At 47.0% G+C, this 18,152-nt stretch overlaps 2 long non-coding RNA genes across 2 annotated transcripts in view; both read right to left on the minus strand.

Annotated features, from left to right (window-relative positions):
* Window positions 1-18,152, minus strand: part of LOC310838317 — a 59,397-nt gene that overhangs the window by 40,557 nt on the left and 688 nt on the right. The window lies entirely within an intron of this gene.
* LOC310838114 lies at window positions 7,633-15,140 on the minus strand. The gene is made up of 3 exons (XR_014560685.1): window positions 14,789-15,140; window positions 12,472-12,579; window positions 7,633-8,813 (listed from the first exon to the last, which is right to left on the minus strand). It is a non-coding gene; the product is annotated as an uncharacterized lncRNA (long non-coding RNA).

Raw genomic sequence — 18,152 nt, forward strand, 5'->3', positions numbered from 1 at the left:
ACCAGTCCTCTGTCCAAATGCAAAAACTGAATTCACTGGAGGAAGCCAGCAATTTATTTTCAAGGCTGGATCTAGACGCATCAAAAAAAGCGTTTCAGGAAAACATGTTGTAAACTTCATAAAGGGAAATCACGTTGGCAAAAAGATGGGATTCCACAGCACCATCTGGTGGCACAATGTTATAAAGTATATGAAGCATTTTTTCTTTACTAATGTAGCTGAACCCCGAGTTCCCCCTGGATTCCCAAACTACGCTCTTTCTGTTCCCCTCAACATCCAATAATGTATTTCAATGTAGAAAGAGTCCTGAATACTTTTCTGATTAATCCGTTCTCTACACTCTTTGCAAAAGGTTTGCTGTGCTGAGACGGTCGCACCCATTTGTCCCTTGGCAGAAAAAGAAACAGGCAACAAATAGCAGTAGTAGCTTAACTTATGGTAAGGAAGATGTTGCTCATGTTTGAAGAATCAGGTTCAATGCAGCTATTGTATACGGCCGGGGGGCATCTCAGCTCACCTGATCCTGGTGGGTTTGGAAAGTGCATGAGGCTTTCGGCAATATGCTGGGGTATCTCTGAAATGCAAGGGGGATGAGGGCACTGGTTCTCTTCGGCTATTTGGTGTACTGGTATACTGATTGTTAGCTGAAATCCTAATGGGCGGAGGGACCAATGTTGAACACAGTGTCCTAGACCTCCATGCCCACCTGGTACCTCGGGTTACATACGCTTCAGGTTACATACGCTTCAGGTTACAGACTCCACTAACCCAGAAATAGTGCTTCATGTTAAGAACTTTGCTTCAGGATGAGAACAGAAATTGTGCTCCGGCGGCGCGGCAGCAGCAGGAGGCCCCTTAGCTAAAGTGGTGCTTCAGTTTAAGAACAGTTTCAGGTTAAGTACGGACCTCTGGAATGAATTAAGTGTTGTGTATTGAGTCAAAGGATTTTATATCTGTATTATTATTGTCTGTATTTGCATTAGGGTAAAGTAACTGCCTTTTGGTTCCAGAGGGTACAGCTACTATTGGTTCATTTAAGCTGCTGTATTTGGATCTTCTGTCTTATTGGTTTCCTCCAAAAGGCAGGACTGTGATTGCCTGATATTGTTCCCTCCAAAATGTATCCTTTCTAGCTAGTTCCCTGTCCCTATAAATGTAGCTCTCCCCTCCTCAGGCCTTAGTCTTGTTTGCTTTAATAAAGAAGTGTTACTAGAGAACTGTCTCCAGCATATTATGTCAAGAGAGCTGAAATCACAAACCCCACGTCACAACAACTGGCGACGAAGGTGGGATCCGGAATGCTGAGGAGCGGTTAAACGCAGCCCTGCCTCAGAGTCCGGATTGTAGTTAAGAACATGACTCACTGGCCAGCTGAGAAGACGACCCTGCCCACAGGACAATGGAGAGTCCAAGGGTATTGGAGCCCTTCCAGCCATCAGAGCCCCACACGTGGGAAGACTACGTCAAACGCTTCGAGTTCTTCGCAGTGGCTCAAGGGATCACCGATGCCAGCAAAAGAAGGGCCACATTCCTGAACTACTGTGGGCCTGAGATCTTCAAGCTGGCCAAGACATTGCTTGCTCCAGCGAAGCTAAGTGAGACATATGCGTATGAATATAAATCCTCCGTCCAGTCACGCTTCCTCTGGGCAGCTCTGCTTGGAAGTGCTGACCTGGCAGGATAGCAGCAGAGTAAATGCAGCGGTCCTGAGTCCATGTGAGAAAGGGATAAATTAAGTCCAAAGACAGATCGGTTCTTATCTCTAGAAGTGTTTATTTACAAGCCATAAATCCATCGGAAACCTCCGCCATTCCGGCATCTCTCCGTGCTTCCAAAAGCACACACATTCACAGCCTCTCCGTTGAGCTGTGTCTCTCAGGCAGAATCGAAAGGAACTCTGCCTACAGGCTGTGACGCACTCCTTTGCGTCAAGCTCCTCCCAGATACAGGACACCACGGAGTTTTAACCCTGTTTGTTCCAAACTCCACACCCCTCTTGCCCTGCATCTGGGGACAATAGCCAACAATGCTTTCCCCATACACAGACCCTCACAGAACTCCTCGTGCTTCTGGAAGGTTAATGGTTTTGTGAAACCATCAGCGAGGTTCTTTGTTGAGGGACAGTATTTCAGAGCAACTAGCCCCTCACGAACGCTCTGACACACATTTTGAAAACGTATGTCCAAATGTTTGGTTCTCGCCTTGAATTGCCCCGTCTCAGCTAATTTAAGGCACGGTTGATTGTCTTCATGCACCACAACGGGTAGACAAACCTCTCCACAGATTTCCTCGACCAAACACACATAGAACTCCAGCTCTCTGCAAGCATCTGATAGCGCACTGAACTCAGCTTCAGTAGACGAAAGCGCTATGAGACTTTGCTTCCGGGACCTCCACCCTATCACTGAGTCCCCAAACTTCACCACTAGACCTGACACTGATTTGCGGTCCTCAGAGTTACCCCAATCTGCGTCCACAAAGCAAGTCAGTTTGACTTCTCCTTGAGCTGGCAACCTAAGACAAAAATCTTTGGTATCTTGCAGGTAACGCAGCACCCGCTTTATACCATTCCAGGCCTGCACACTAGGACTTGAAGCCTCTCTACTGAGCAGATTGACAGCAAATGCAATGTCTGGTCTGCTCCACTGTGACAGATACAACAGACTACCCAGAGCTGACTGAAAGAGTTCAGTATTTTCGAACACCACGCGTTCTACTTGCTGACACTCCTTCAGGTATCCAGTCTCCATGGGTGATCTGGCACCTGCACAATCAGACATCCTGAACTTCTCAAGCAACTGTTCAATCTTACCTTTCTGGCAAAGCAAAAAGCTTCCATCACTTGCTCTTGTGATCTGCACGCCTAAATAGGATTTGACATCTCCAAGCTGCTTCAGCTTGAACCGCTTTCCAAGCTCTCTAGCAAACTTCTCCACCTGTTTACCTGTCTGTGCGATGATCAAAATATCATCAACGAAGACCTGGATCACTTCCTGTTTCAAGCCTGAATCTCTAATGTAAAGACAACTGTCTGCAAGAAATCTCTTAAAACCTAGCTCTTCTAAGGCTTCATGTAGGCACATATTCCAATTCCTGGAAGATTGGCGTAATCCATAGATGGATTTGTGCAACCGCCACACGGCGCCTGGCTCACTGACTTCAAACCCTAGAGGAGGAAGCATGTACAACTCCTCCTTGAGATCTGAGTTCAGGTAGGCGACATCTACATCAAAATGGTTCACCTTCCAACCTCTCTGTGCTGCTATTGCCAGAAGCGTTCTCAGAGTCTCTGCTCTTGAGGCTGGCGAATACACTTCCGTGAAATGTACACCCTTTTTCTGTGTGAATCCTCGGGCCACTAATCTCGCTTTATACTGTGGTTCTCCTGCTTCTGTGGGTTTCAAACGGTAAACCCATCTACAACTAACAGCTTTTTGGTTAGCCAGCAGCTGAGTGAGTGAGAACACACCAAGAGACTCCATTGAGTTCATCTCCTTCTGCATCGCCTCACGCCATTTGCTGGCTTCTTCCTGAGGCAACTTTTGAACATCCTCAAAGGATTCAGGCTCACATCTAGCCACACCAACCCAGACACTAGTGGCTTCATACCTTTCAGGTGGCTTTCCCTTGGTTGATCTAGCTGACCTCCTCAGCGTGAATTCTGGAACTGCGCCTGATTCACCTGGATCAACCCTACTAACCTCTGTGTCAGAAACATCCCCCTCTGACCTGCTGTGCCGTTTCGGGCGTACAGCTGGTTCTGCTGGTGAGGATGGTGCACTCCTTAGCTTAGACTTTACAGTGACCTGTGGAGGGGTCCTGGGACTCCCTTTTGGAGAGACTGGCGCTGGACCCTGCGGCTGTGGACCGTGCACATCAGCAGCAGGTTCAGCCTTGCCCTCCTCCTCTTCCTCATCTGAGTCTGATAGAACATCTGGGTTCCCGTGAAGATGTTTCCACCCACTCTGCTCGCAAAACTCAGCACTGCCGCTAATAAGCAGCTTAGACTGGTTGCCAGTAGGGTATGCGAAACGTCACGCCTTTGAACCCGGCTCATAGCCCACAAAGATCATCTTCCTAGACCTTGGCTCACCCTTTCTGCACATGGCCTTTGGAATGAGAACCCAAGCCTCAGAACCAAAAACATGAAAGTAGTGTACTTTAGGCTTCCTCTGATGCAACAAAAAAAACGGTGTGTTGTCTACACTGGAATTGTACACCCGATTTTGCACAAAGCATGCTGTCTTATAACTCTCAGCCCAAAAGCGCTGTGGCAAACCTGAGTCTGCCAACGTAGCGTTTGCAGATTCCTGTAGTGTGTGAAACTTTCTCTCTGCAACTCCATTCTGTTGCGGACTGTAGGGGGCAGACAATTGATGACTGATACCCTTCTGCCTGAAAAACGATTGCAGCGCAGAACCTGTGAACTGCCCCCCGCGATCAGATTGAAAGGAAATCACCCTGGTAGAGAACTGCAGCTCTATCGCTGTGATCCAATCCCTGATCAGTGCAGCTGCTTCTGACTTACATTTAAGCGCAAAAACCCAACAAAACCTCGAAAAATCGTCAATCAGAACCAGAACCCACTTAGACCCAGCTAAAGAAGGTGTTGGCATGGGCCCTGACAAATCTGCATGCACAAGTTCAAAGGGTTTGCTGGTTCGCCTCTCTGATCTGGGATATGGGCAAGTTGTGACTTTCAATTGCTTACAGGCTTGACAATCTAGGTATTTGTCACAAACCTTGAACCTACAACCAATGGTATTTTCGGCAGCTTTTCGCACAAGCGACCACCCAGCGTGCCCAAATTTTCTGTGCCATAAATGAATACAATCATTGTGTGGTGGGACGTTTGCACACTGCACATGGGCATCTTCAATGGACTCTCCACTAGCCCCATTTTCCACCAGCCCCATTTTTCCACCAGTCCCATTTTCCACTAGTCCCATTTTTCCACCAACCCCCTTTTCAACAGGCATCTGCACCAGAAAGAGCCTGTCCGTTCTCTCAACGCTGTAGATCTTCTTCCCATCCCTGTAAAAAGAGCACAAATTGTTAGAGAACCGAACATCGAACCCTTCATCATTTAGTGCTGGCACACTTAAAAGAGAGTGTGCAAGCTCTGGAACCACAAAAACTTGCACCCAATGATCCAAAAAAGAACAATAAAGAAACTCAGATTCAGTCAATGGTCTCTGAGACCCATCTGCTAATTTCACATAGCGTTTAGTTTTAACTGTCTTGCAGTCCCTCAGGAACTCTCGAGAATTTACGAGAGTGTGTGTGGCTCCCCTATCGATGATTAGAGATAAAGTGTCTCTCTGGCTGTTTTCCAAAGCTGCCATGGCGTTGCTCGCACCCCCACCGGGGCCTCTGCCAGTGTCCTTCCTGGTTGCCATGGCCACAGCCTCCCCCCGACCAAGGCTTTTGCCTTTTCCCAGAGACACCGTCGCAGCTGTGAGGTGAAGAGACAACTTGTCTTTGTTGTCCTCCTGGCCTGCAGCTTTCTCACGTCGCTGCTGAGAACTGGCCCTGGGAAACTGCTTTGTTGACATTCCACTGCAGCTGGTGCCCTCGGCAGCCTGGGCCTCTAGCGGATGCTTCCCAGCGCTGTTGGACGTCACAGCAAAGCACAAACAACTTTCGGAGACTTTCGCTTTCTCAGAGCTCTTGGAATGGCCTGCACCCCCACTGGTGGGTGCACAGTAGCCTGAGGAACAGCTTGCCACTGCCTTCCTCCTTTCAGCTCTCAGCTTTTCTCCAGCACACAGTCCATCACACAGACGTGTTGAAGCATTGCAACAGCTCCCCAACACTGTCCCAGCCCCCACTGGGCTTTCTGGGCATCCTTCAGCCCCTCCTGAGCTTCCTCCAGCCCCTCTGGTCTGGCTCCCGCTGAGCTTTCACACACACTCCTCAGCGCCTGCCAGGTGGCCTGGGCCGATTCAACGCCCTCCAGATGAGGCTTCAGCACAGCGTCCACAGCTGCTTGCAACATGCAAAGCTGCCTCTGCTCTCTCTCCCTCAGCAGAGCAGTAGCTTGCCTGGGTGGGGCCGGCTCCTTCTGGACTGGACTCCAGAGCCCTGTGGCCACAAACCACCCCCTTGCTCTTCTTGACCAGGCCTCCCAATTGGCTCCATGCAATTTTTCACCGGGGTAGCTCTCTTGGCTCTGCTGTGCTTGAGCAGCAGCCATCTCCTCCCCCCGGGGCTTCAAACGTAATCACTCTGCCAGCAAGCAGGTCCTCCGAAGCAGCGGCCGTCTCTCTTGGCTCTTGGCTCCGATCACCAGCATCTCCCACTGCCTTTCCTGGCAGGAGATTACAGCAACTCAAAGCTGGCAGCCTTCCTCCCTTCTCACACTTGTCAGGAAACACATAACGTCCATAACCTATGCGTATGAATATAAATCCTCCGTCCAGTCACGCTTCCTCTGGGCAGCTCTGCTTGGAAGCGCTGACCTGGCAGGATAGCAGCAGTGTAAATGCAGCGGTCCTGAGTCCATGTGAGAAAGGGATAAATTAAGTCCAAAGACAGATCGGTTCTTATCTCTAGAAGTGTTTATTTACAAGCCATAAATCCATCGGAAACCTCCTCCATTCCGGCATCTCTCCGTGCTTCCAACAGCACACACATTCACAGCCTCTCCGTTGAGCTGTGTCTCTCAGGCAGAATCGAAAGGAACTCTGCCTACAGGCTGTGACGCACTCCTTTGCGTCAAGTTCCTCCCAGATACAGGACACCACGGAGTTTTAACCCTGTTTGTTCCAAACTCCACAAGACATCTCTCAAAGATATTCTTGCCTGCCTAACAAGCCATTTGGCGCCTACTGAGACCAAGATGGCCCGGCCGATGGAGTTTCATAAGAGGCAGCAGCGTGCTGGGGAGTCTGTATCTGCATTTCTAGCTGAACTGCGGAAGCTCGCTCAGCACTGCGACTTCCAAGATCTGGAAGAGACTCTCCTGGATCGGTTTATCGGTGGTCTGAGCAGCAAGAAAGCCAGAAGACGCATCGTGGCTAAAGAAGAGGTTACCCTGGCTTCAGCCTTGAAGGAGGCCACCGCCACGGAGAATTATGAAAGAGAGGAGCTTGATGCCAGTCGCAGGGCCCCTAAGCCACAGATAGAAGTTGCGCATGCCATGGACGAGCTAGAGGCTACTCCGAGCCAGAGCCCAGTCCGTGGGGTCGAGTCAGTGCGTCAGGCCTGCACAGTGCACAAAGATCACCGAGGCAGGTGCCCTAGTTGTGGCGGAAACCATGAGTGGAAGAGTTGTCGTTTCTGGGGTGCTATGTGCCGGACGTGCGGGAAGACAGGGCACATTGCCAGGGTCTGTAGATCGGCGGCGTTGGGAGCGACAGGAGCACCTAGACTGGAGCATCACAGACCGCCCACAGCAAACCATGTTCTTAAGGACTGCCACTACGTAACGGACCTTTGGAATGAATTAAGTACATAACCTGAGGTACCACTGTACTATCTTATGTGAAAAGAATGCTGTTCCTTCCAATTCACAAGACACTTATTATATGAGGCTGGGAGGAACCTTCTTGATTTTTGCCTTTGTTTGCATACATTCGGACACCATTTTGAAGCCAGATGACAGACTGGAAGCAAACTATAGACCACAAGTTCACTTGCAAACTTTATTGAAAGTAACCATTGAAGCATCTGATAAAACAATATTACAAGGTATTACTCTCACGTTATTTCTGCATGCAAATCTAGCAATCGTTTTAACTATTATTATCGAACTCTATCATGATTGGCCACCTAGAACTCCCACCAGTCCACACTACTTAAAAGCTTTGCTATGTTCCAGTTACATTGCAATCATCAGGAAAGAGAAAAGAGAACATTTGAGTGCTCCAACCAAGGACGGGTTGGGAAGAACAGAGGGGTTCCATGAGCTCCAGGAAGAGATGAATTGAGAATTTGATGGACAGGACCCAGGAGAGTCCAAATAAAAGTGGTTCCAGACTCCCCCCAACCATCCTGACTGACTGTGTGGAAGGAGATCTTCTAAGAACGTGGTTAAGAGCTGATAAATAATCAGGGTCCTGTCAGAATTAGGGCAGATTCCTGTTATGCCAAATGTATGATCCCTCTCTAGGAATGGGGCTCATGATCATTCAGAGTTTGCAGAGAATCATGAGACTCAGACAGAGAACAGACCAAGATAGAAAACTGTCCTATGACTTGAGGCAGATGGTTTTGCTCACGAGCATGCAGAGACCATCCAAGTTTGCCCTCTAGTTTAATGAATCTCATCACTATCCCAACCACAAGCGAATGTTTTGGATAAAATTTTCTGTGATTTGCCCAGTTCTAGCAAGGGAGGGGAACTCTGGCCTCTGGGCATAAGGAAGCATTCTGGTCTTCCCCATTTGGCACAAGGGGCTATTTCAGAAGACCCCCAGCCCAGCCCACATCCACCCTACGCCTGACTTCATATGAGGTCAGGTGTGGGGAAGGTAAGAGTAGACAGCGTAAAGCACCGCTTGGTAGGTGTCTATGAACTCATCAAGGAACATCCCATCCCACCCTCTTGCTGCAATCAACTGCACACTTTTGTTGGGAGAAGTTACAGTGAAGGAATGCATAAATGAGTGGACACAAATGGGTGGCCCTCTTCTCTGGAACAGGAAGGAGGAGCGGTTTAGGAACAGAATAGTAAAATCAGTCAAAACATAAGTCAGTTTGACAGCACGACGTTTTCATTTTCGTTGCACCTGATATTTCCATTCCACATGCCCTTTTCATATGATCAGGGCCACAGTCTTTGAAGGCTCTCACCAATTCACCTGTTTCAACTGGAGAGAGAGAGAGAAGTATCTTTGTTGAGATTAACCAGTCAATGAAGATAATTTTATTGTATTAGTCCAAAATCCATACCAAAAGAGAGGACAAAGGTTACTCCTCTTCCAACTATACTTTACATTTTGAACTCAATCTTGAAAAGTATACTTAAAACAGACACGTGAATTTATTTTGCTAAAGCTACTTAAGTGTCAACATTAAAATAAAAGTAGGTTAAAGCATATGCAAAATATATGTCTAAATAAAACAAACCCTTAAATCTCAGAATCTCCACCCTTGTTGTCAAGGATAAATCCCAAATATTTTCCCTTCAGACTGAAAAATAGGCCACTTTCCAAGTGACATGCCAGTTCCTTGATGCAGAAACCTCTCCAACATTTCATCTTCTTAAGCAAGGTCCCTCTACATAATGTGGCTTAATATAAGAATATAGCTGGCATTCAAGACTTTAATGAGGCAACTCTTCCATTACTGCTGGAAGACTGTTGCCCAGTCTGCCTTGCAGTGATATGTCCATGAATCTCCCCAGCTTCACAACTGAATCCATGTGTTCAAAATGGAGTTGGGGGAAAGCTCTCTAATGCTCCATTTTCATTGGAAATGCTTGGTATTTTCCGTATTGCTGCTGAGACTTTGCACTTGCCAACCAATGCACTGCCATGTGACAATACGCTACGCATCATGCACCATGTTGATGAGGAAAGGGACAGCTCTGTCAATTGCTCATTGACTGCTTTGGTAAAATATGTTACTCCTTACATTACCAAGTCAATTCGGAGCCTGACCAGAAAATTTGAACTGTTGTAGTAAATTTATTATCGCATTGGCCCGAATATAAGCCTGATCCCCCCCCCAAATTCCAACAGTGAAAAGTTCAAGTACGGCTTATATCCATGCCCTTACACCACTGGCAAAGTGGCACAGCTCCCCCCCAGGAAGCAGCCCGGAAGCGTGGGGCAATGGCGCACTGCTCGCCCTCCGCTCCCAAGCCTTCCCCAAGCCACCAGAAAGAAGGTGGAAGGCCGCCAGCACAGCGGTGTGGCTCCCCCCAGGAAGCAGCCTGAGTATTGTCTTTTTTCTCTCCCCCCCCCCTTCAATTCTAAAAGTGTGGTTTATTTGTGGGTGTGGCTTATATTCATGCCAATGCGGTACTCCCTAGAGAAACTTTGGGCTCTTCCATTTATTGAGTATTCATCCTGACTTGCTCAAGGTTAGATGATCAATGTGGAGGCCACGTATGTTTTACGACATCATGAATCTCCAATAAAAGGGGCAGCAAGACATTACAATATAGAAGTTTTTCCATTTTCTTGAAGTTTATTCCTCTACTATTTAGGAAATATGCCCGTTTGTTGTTTAGTCGTTTAGTCGCATCAGACTCTTCATGACCCCATGGACCAGAGCACGCCAGGCACTCCTGTCTTCCACTGCCTCCCGCAGTTTGGTCAGACTCATGTTTGTAGCTTCAAGAACACTGTCCAACCATCTCATCCTCAGTCGTCCCCTTCTCCTTGTCCCCTCCATCTTTCCCAACATCAGGGTCTTTTCCAGGGAGTCTTCTCTTCTCACGAGGTGGCCAAATACTGGAGCCTCAGCTTCACGACCTGTCCTTCCAGGGAGCACTCAGGGCTGATTTCCTTAAGAATGGAGAGGTTTGATCTTCTTGAATCCATGGGACTCTCTAGAGTCTCCTCCAGCACCATAATTCAAAAGCATCAATTCTTTGGCGATCAGCCTTCTTTATGGTCCAGCTCTCACTTCCATACATCACTACCAGGAAAACCATGGCTTTAACTATATGGACTTTTGTTGGCAAGGTGATGTCTCTGCTTTTTAAGACGCTGTCTAGGTTTGCCATCGCCTTTCTCCCAAGGAGCAGGCGTCTTTTAATTTCGTGGCTGCTGTCACCATCTGCACTGATCATGGAGCCCAAGAAAGTAAAATCTCTCACTGCCTCCATTTCTTCCCCTTCTATTTGCCAGGAGGTGATGGGACCAGTGGCCATGATCTTCGTTTTTTTTATGTTGAGCTTCAGACCATATTTTGTGCTGTCCTCTTTCACCCTCATTAAAAGGTTCTTTAATTCCTCCTCACTTTCTGCCATCAAGGTTGTGTCATCTGCATATCTGGGGTGGTTGATATTTCTTCCGGCGATATTAATTCCGGCTTGGGATTCATCCAGCCCAGCCTTTCGCATGATGAATTCTGCAAAAAAGTTAAATAAGCAGGGAGACAATATACAGCCTTGCAGTACTCCTTTCCCAATTTTGAACCAATCAGTTGTTCCATATCCAGTTCTAACTGTAGTTTCTTGTCCCACATAGAGATTTCTCAGGAGACAGATGAGGTGGTCAGGCACTCCCATTTCTTTAAGAACTTGCCATAGTTTGCTGTGGTCCACACAGTCAAAGGCTTTTGCATAGTCAATGAAGCAGAAGTAGATGTCTTTCTGGAACTCTCTAGCTTTCTCCATAATCCAGCGCATGTTTGCAATTTGGTCTCTGGTTCCTCTGCCCCTTCGAAATCCAGCTTGCACTTCTGGGAGTTCTCGGTCCACATACTGCTTAAGCCTGCCTTGTAGAATTTTAAGCATAACCTTGCTAGCGTGTGAAATGAGTGCAATTGTGCGGTAGTTGGAGCATTCTTTGGCACTGCCCTTCTTTGGGATTGGGATGTAGACTGATCTTCTCCAATCCTCTGGCCACTGCTGAGTTTTCCAAATTTGCTGGCATATTGAGTGTAGCACCTTAACAGCATAATCGTTTAAAATTTTAAATAGTTCAGATGTCTTCTAAAAGTCAGATAGTTGTTTATTTCTTTGACATCTGAGGGGAGAGCATTCCACAGGGCGGGCGCTACTACCGAGAATGCCCTCTGCCTGGTTCCCTGTAACTTCGTTTCTTGCAGTGAGGAAACCGCCAGAAGGCCCTCGGAGCTGGACCTCGGAGAAGTATCCAGTGAATGAAGATAATTTTATTTGATTAGTCCAATAATACAACATGAATGATGGGGGTGGAGATGCTCCTTCAGGTATACTGGACCGAGGCCATTTTGGGCTTTAAAGGTCAGCACCAACACTTTGAATTGTGCTTGGAAACGTACTGGGAGCCAATGTAAGTCTTACAGGACCAGTGTTATGCGGTTTCAGTGGCCACTCCCAGTCACTAGTCTGGCTGCCTCATTCTGGATTGGTTGTAGTTTCCGGGTCACCTTTAAAGGTAGCCCCACATAGAGCGCATTGCTAGTCCAAGTGGGAGATAACCAGAGCATGCACCACTCTGGAGAGACAGTCTGTGGGCAGGTAGGGTCTCAGCCTGCGTACCAGATGGAGCTGGTAGACAGACACAGAATTGACCTGTGCCTCCATGGACAGCTGTGAGTCCAAAATGACTCCCATGCTGCGCACCTGGTCCTTCAGGGGCACACTTACCCCATTCAGGACCAGGGAGTCCTCCACACCCTTCCACCTCCTGTCCCTCCAAAACAGTACTTCTGTCTTGTCAGGATTCAGCCTCAATCTGTTAGCCGCCATCTATCCTCCAACTGCCTCCAGACACTCAAACAAGGACACAAGTAAGGTACAAGGACTTTGTTTTCTACACTGAGGCCCACCATAAAAAAGGAGGAACGTCGACAGGAGAGTCTCCTTACCTGAAAACGTTTCTACGAACATACAGAATGATGCCTCACATGTCATATCATTCGGTACGCATGGCTCTCCAGGACCTTTTATGATGCATCTTCTGCATTTCACAGCATCTGTTGTAAGAGACAGTATTTCATTGGTGGAAGGACCAATTGATATTCATTGCCCTAACCCACCAAAATCCTATCAGCCCACATAGCTGTCAGCAGAGACCCCAGAACAGAAATGGTATAATCTTTTTTCCCCTTGGACAGTCGGACAAAATTTGCATTTCTGTGTATATATTAAGAGATGGAAATTGTACGTAAATTTGTAGCACGCTCCTGTGGCCTGAGACTAGCAACACCTTCCGCCTAGACAGCTGGACCTTCTTTCTCGAAGATGGCACACTCTGAATCGAAGCAATCATCTGGGGGCCACTAGGGGCGCATTGGAAAATGGCCGACAATACCATCTCTCCGACCCACACGGGGTAATTAAGAGGCTGTTATGGGAGTAGGCAGTGTGGTGCAGTGGTTAAGAGCGGTAGTCTTGTAATCTGGGGAACCGGGTTCGAGTCTCCGCTCCTCCACATGCAGCTCCTGGGTGACCTTGGGCTAGTCACACTTCTCTGACGTCTCTCAGCCCCACTCACCTCACAGAGTGTTTGTTGTGGGAGAGGAAGGGAAAGGAGAATGTTAGCCGCTTTGAGACTCCTGAAGGGGAGTGAAAGGCGGGATATCAAATCCAAACTCCTCTTCTTCTTCTTCTTCTTCTTCTTCTTCTTCTTCTTCTTCTTGGCAGCCTCCCTTGTTGCCTCATGGAAATGGGGAACACTGCCCTTGCCTGCTGTGCCCATAAATCACCCCCTAATTCGAAAGAAGGGGGTGAGGGCCCTAGGCAGAATGTCCCCATGTGGACCTCGGCTCTCCTGGACCCTGTCTCTGATCGCGCACTAGCTGCAGCAATTTGGAATAATTAATTACAAAAGAAGCAAATGCACACATTGAAGAAGTCTGCTAATTTAAGTGACCTCTGCAAAAGAAGACGACGGGTCAGAGAAACAGGAATATTTTACGATGAAGATACACCAAAGGCTGGGTATGCTGACAACGGGACTGAATGGGGGGGGACCTTTTTTACTTTGCTTCTATGTGATTTACAAGAACCCCTCCTCATTAGAATTGTCGGTTGAACTGACCCAAGCAGGATGATTAAGGTCTGTGTGGAGATAAACTTTAACCAAAAGTATGCTTTATGGAGATCGAGAAGCAATAAGAGCTTTTGGAATGGCGCAGCAATTAATTCGGAGTCGCCATCTTGCCAAAGGATTTATAGCTGGGAGGAAGAACGGACTTGTTTTCAGACTGCATTCCTGGTGAATCTCCTCAGAGGTTTTGAGAAAGGAGGCAGATTGGTGAAGATTAATGACGCTAAGACTGTTTTGATGTATGGGAGTGATGTTACATGGAAAACGTCTGCATATGGCTACTGGATAAAAAAATAATAATATCCATGCTGGATTACAAACTGTTTTAACCAGCTTGTGGAGTCTATCAGAGGTCACAAAGAGAAAGGGAAAATATATGAAAATAACAACAAGAGATGTGGAAAAACAATAAGAAAGGACTGGATAGTACTGTGAACATCATAAGGTTAGATTTGTGGACATTAAAACAGCAGTAAGAAGCAAGAAGTTGATTGGATCCCTTCGGAATTTGAAATATGGGTACCCCCAACAAAAATTTAAAATTTGGCTGTATAATTTGGAATTTATGTAATTTGGTTTGATTTGATGTGATTGGTCGGTTAATTAAAAAAAATATTCTTAAAAAAAAAGAATCGAAGCAATCGTCAGTCGGGTTTTCTATGGATTGACGTTTGTTTGGATTCAGCCGAAAGTAGCGAGTTTTCCTGAAGAAAGTGGTGGGGGGAAATGGAAAACCCCTTGGCCCTTGCCTCAAAAGCACAGGATGAGCAGCAGTGTGCATGAGCCCTAAATCTCTCCAACTATACACATGCAACAAGAGGTGGGTGATTTGATTCACTTCTACAAACACAGGGAACGGCCTTGTCTATTTTGCCCCATTATCAGGATACGCCACGATCTTCTATCTGAAATGTTCAACTGGAGATGGTAGGTAAGGGATTAACTTGGGGCTTTCTTCAACGAAAGGCAAGAGCTCTAACACTGAAATATCACAACCCCACTGAAAGAGGCATATATTCCACTCTTGCCCCAAAGTACATCCCCTCCGGGTTGCTCATAGATTTAATCTATGTAGAAGAGTGGCTTATTCTTGCTTCACCTGTTCAGGGACAGGAAGTGGGGACCATACTTACCTCCAGTCCTGAAGCAAAGCAGAACACAGAACGTAAGTAGCCAGACCTGAAGGAGACGTGGCCTTCGATTACCAAGAAACAAGCTCTGCTCCATTGGAATGCCTTTTGTATGGAGAGACAGCTTTGGAAGGCTAGCAGCTGAGAAATCGAAGGCTTTCAGGGCAGACAAGAACACACTGCGCAGTTTGAGGAGCCGAGTTCAAGACATCCATTATATAAGGCCAAAAGGAACCTTCTTGGCTTCTTGCCTCATCCTGGTGGCCTTTAAAGGTCCCAGGAGCCTTTGGCAATATCCTGAGTTGACAGTGAAGAATAGCAAGGATGAAGGCAGTGGTTGCCTTGGGCCATTTCAGGCACAAAGTGCTATTTGTTAGGACAAATCCAGATGGCCTGAGGGGTCAGCTGAATGCTTCCCAGTACGTCCCAGATCTCATCTTTTGTGAAAGAATTGTTTGCTCCTTTCATTGGGGTCCCTGTTCAGCGCTGGGTTTCAATTGTGACACGAAGACGTTCTGAGCAGCCAATTCTCAAATAGCTGCATTCTGGCTGGATCATCCATATTGCTAAAAAAGTTCTGTTAGAAGGAGATCACTTTTTTATTCTGTTGCTGCTCACAGCAGTATGAAAGGTGTGCACAAGTACCGTATTTTTCGCCCTATAGGACACAACGTCCCATAAGGCGCACCTAGTTTTTTTGGGGGAAAATAAAGGGGGAAAATTATTTTTTTTTTCCCAGGCACGGGGCTGGGGCAGGGGAGGCCCGCCCGAGCTTCCCCCGACCCCAGGCCCCAAACAGGCAGCTCTCTGCAAGACGTGGGAGCCCAGCTGCTTTCGGAGAGGTCCACGAAGCCTGGACGTGATGAGCTCAGCTCTCGCAGGCTTCAGCATGCAGGCAAATCTCCGCAAGCAGCGGGAGTGCTCTGTCTTAGACCATGTTCAAAGACATAGGACCCTGAAATCAAAGCAGGTGAGCCCATGTCATACATTTGCCTCCTGATGGATGTTTGTGGCTCCACAGCATTGGTTATAGATGCCAGTTTAACAAGTTATCAGTTGATTCGTGTGGTAAAGTATCAATTTACCACCATCAGCTGAAGGGCAAGTTTTGCTACCACTGTTCCCAAGTGCAGTGATTGCCTTTCCTCTGAAAGGAATGAATGACGACTCTTCACTTGCAGGGGAGTAGGTCAAGTGTTGCAGTTGAGAGATCTATGGGCAGAAGCTGAAATCTGTTCTCTGACTTTTGACCGCTATACCCAGGATGTCCCACCCACCTGCCCCTAGTTAGAAAACCCAGTCTTGCTCTAGATAGAAAAATCTGGTTATAACTGGTAGTAACTGGTCAGCTTCTAAAAAACAATGGTTGCTTGGCTTGAGGAACCAGGTTCAGCATAGCCATTATATAAAGCCAATAGGAACCTTATTAGCATCTCAGGGCACCTGATCCTGATGGGGTTGGTGGGTACAAGAAGCCTCTGGCAACATGCTGGGGTGTCTCTGAGGAACAACCAAGATGTGGGGAGCTGCTGCCTTTCAGTATTGGGGGTAAAATGAGCTGATTGTTAGGATAAATCCTGATGGGCTGAGGGAATAGCCAAATGTTGTACAGAATGTCCCAGACCTCTGTGGCCAACTGATAGTATCTAATATGGAAGGAACACCTGTTTCTCTCAGTTAACAAGACCTCTATTATATAAGGCTAAGAGAAACCTTCTTGGTTTCTTCTCTCATGCTGGTGAGCTCGAACGGTGCAAAGGTAAAAGGTAAAGGACCCCTGGACAGTTAAGTGCAGTCAAAGGCGACTCTGGGGTTGCGGCGCTCATCTTGTTTTCAGGGCAAGGGAACCGGCATTTGTCCACAGAGAGTTTTCCGGGTCATGTGGTCTGTATGACTAAACAGCTTCTGGAGCAACAGGACACTGTGACGGAAACCAAAGCACGTGGAAACCCCATTTACCTGCCTGCTACAGCAGTAACTATTTATCTACTTGCACTGAATTGAAATACTTTATTGTCACTTGTACAACTTGTATACAGTGAGATTGCACTGCCATGCTTTCAAATTGCTAGGTTGGCAGGAGCTGGGACAGAGCAATGGGAGCTCACTCCGTCATGCGGATTTGAACCGCCGACCTTCTGATCAGCAAGCCCAAGAGGTTTCATGGTTTAGACCACAGCGCCACCCACGTGAAGCCTCTGTGAATATGCTGGGGTAACAAAGATGTGGGTAGTAGTTCCTTAAGATGTTAGGTGCATAATGTACTGATTTTTCAGACAAATCAAAATGGGCTACACAGAATGTCCCAGGCTTCTATGAGCACCTGATGGCAGAGTAGATTTTTCCACAGCCAATCAGGGCCTAGGGGCATATTTTCCCAGAACTAAAGGGTATATGTGAATCCTCCTTCTGCTACAATAGTAAGTTTTTGCTGTTCCCAGTGATCCCATAACCAGTATTCCTCCAGGCATGTGATGATTCTTTCCAACATGGCAGCAGAGATAGTCCAGACATGAGGAAGAGCAAAACACAGAGTGCAAACCGGCATGTCAGAGCAAGTCTGGCCCCCAATCACTCAGACAGAAGACTTGCCCTATTCAAAAGTCCTTTGTGTACTGAGAATATGGTATTAAAGGGAGCCAGCTGAGAGATAGCACACTTGCAAGACATCCCATGAAATCCCATGAAAAGGTTTTCTGGCCACCTCCATATTTCTTGGAGCCATATAGCATCCAATAGGAGCTGATGCTTTTAACTGGGGAGAGGTTGAAGTTTGGCTGGTTAGTCAGTTGACTGAGGCCCTTTTATTTTGGAATCTGAGTGCAAAAACTTGGAGAAACATACTAACATGCTATGGTTATGGTTATGTTAATGTTTCCAGATGCTGACTGGGCTCATGTGATTTGTGTTTGGGATTCTATTTGAAGACTGCCATATATGATGCAAGAGTGTTATGCAGAATGGAGGATCTGCTTTGTTGTATTTTTTCTGTGCCTGCCGGAAGCTGGAGGGAAAGCAGGAGAGGGAGAGGAAGTGCTGCTGAGCACAGAAGTCTGTTGCAAAGCATACTTTTAAAATAGGCAGGAACAGAAAATATAAGGTACAGTGATTTCTTGTGTGATCAAGACACAAAAATTACACAGGAATAAAATAGAACACAGACCACAACTTCATTTTTAAACTTTATTGAAGGAAAGCATTATCGCAAAAGGTACAACAAATATTGCAAGCTATTATTCTCACATTTTTTTCTGCACGCAAAACCAGCAGTGAGTTTAACTATTATTATTGATCTCTATCTTGATTGGCCACCTAGAACTCCCTCCAGTCCAAACTACTTAAAAGCCTTGCTACGTTCCAATTACAT

This window comes from Podarcis gaigeae (genome assembly GCF_964106915.1).
Source record: "Podarcis gaigeae genome assembly, chromosome: 2".
NCBI lineage: Eukaryota > Metazoa > Chordata > Lepidosauria > Squamata > Lacertidae > Podarcis > Podarcis gaigeae.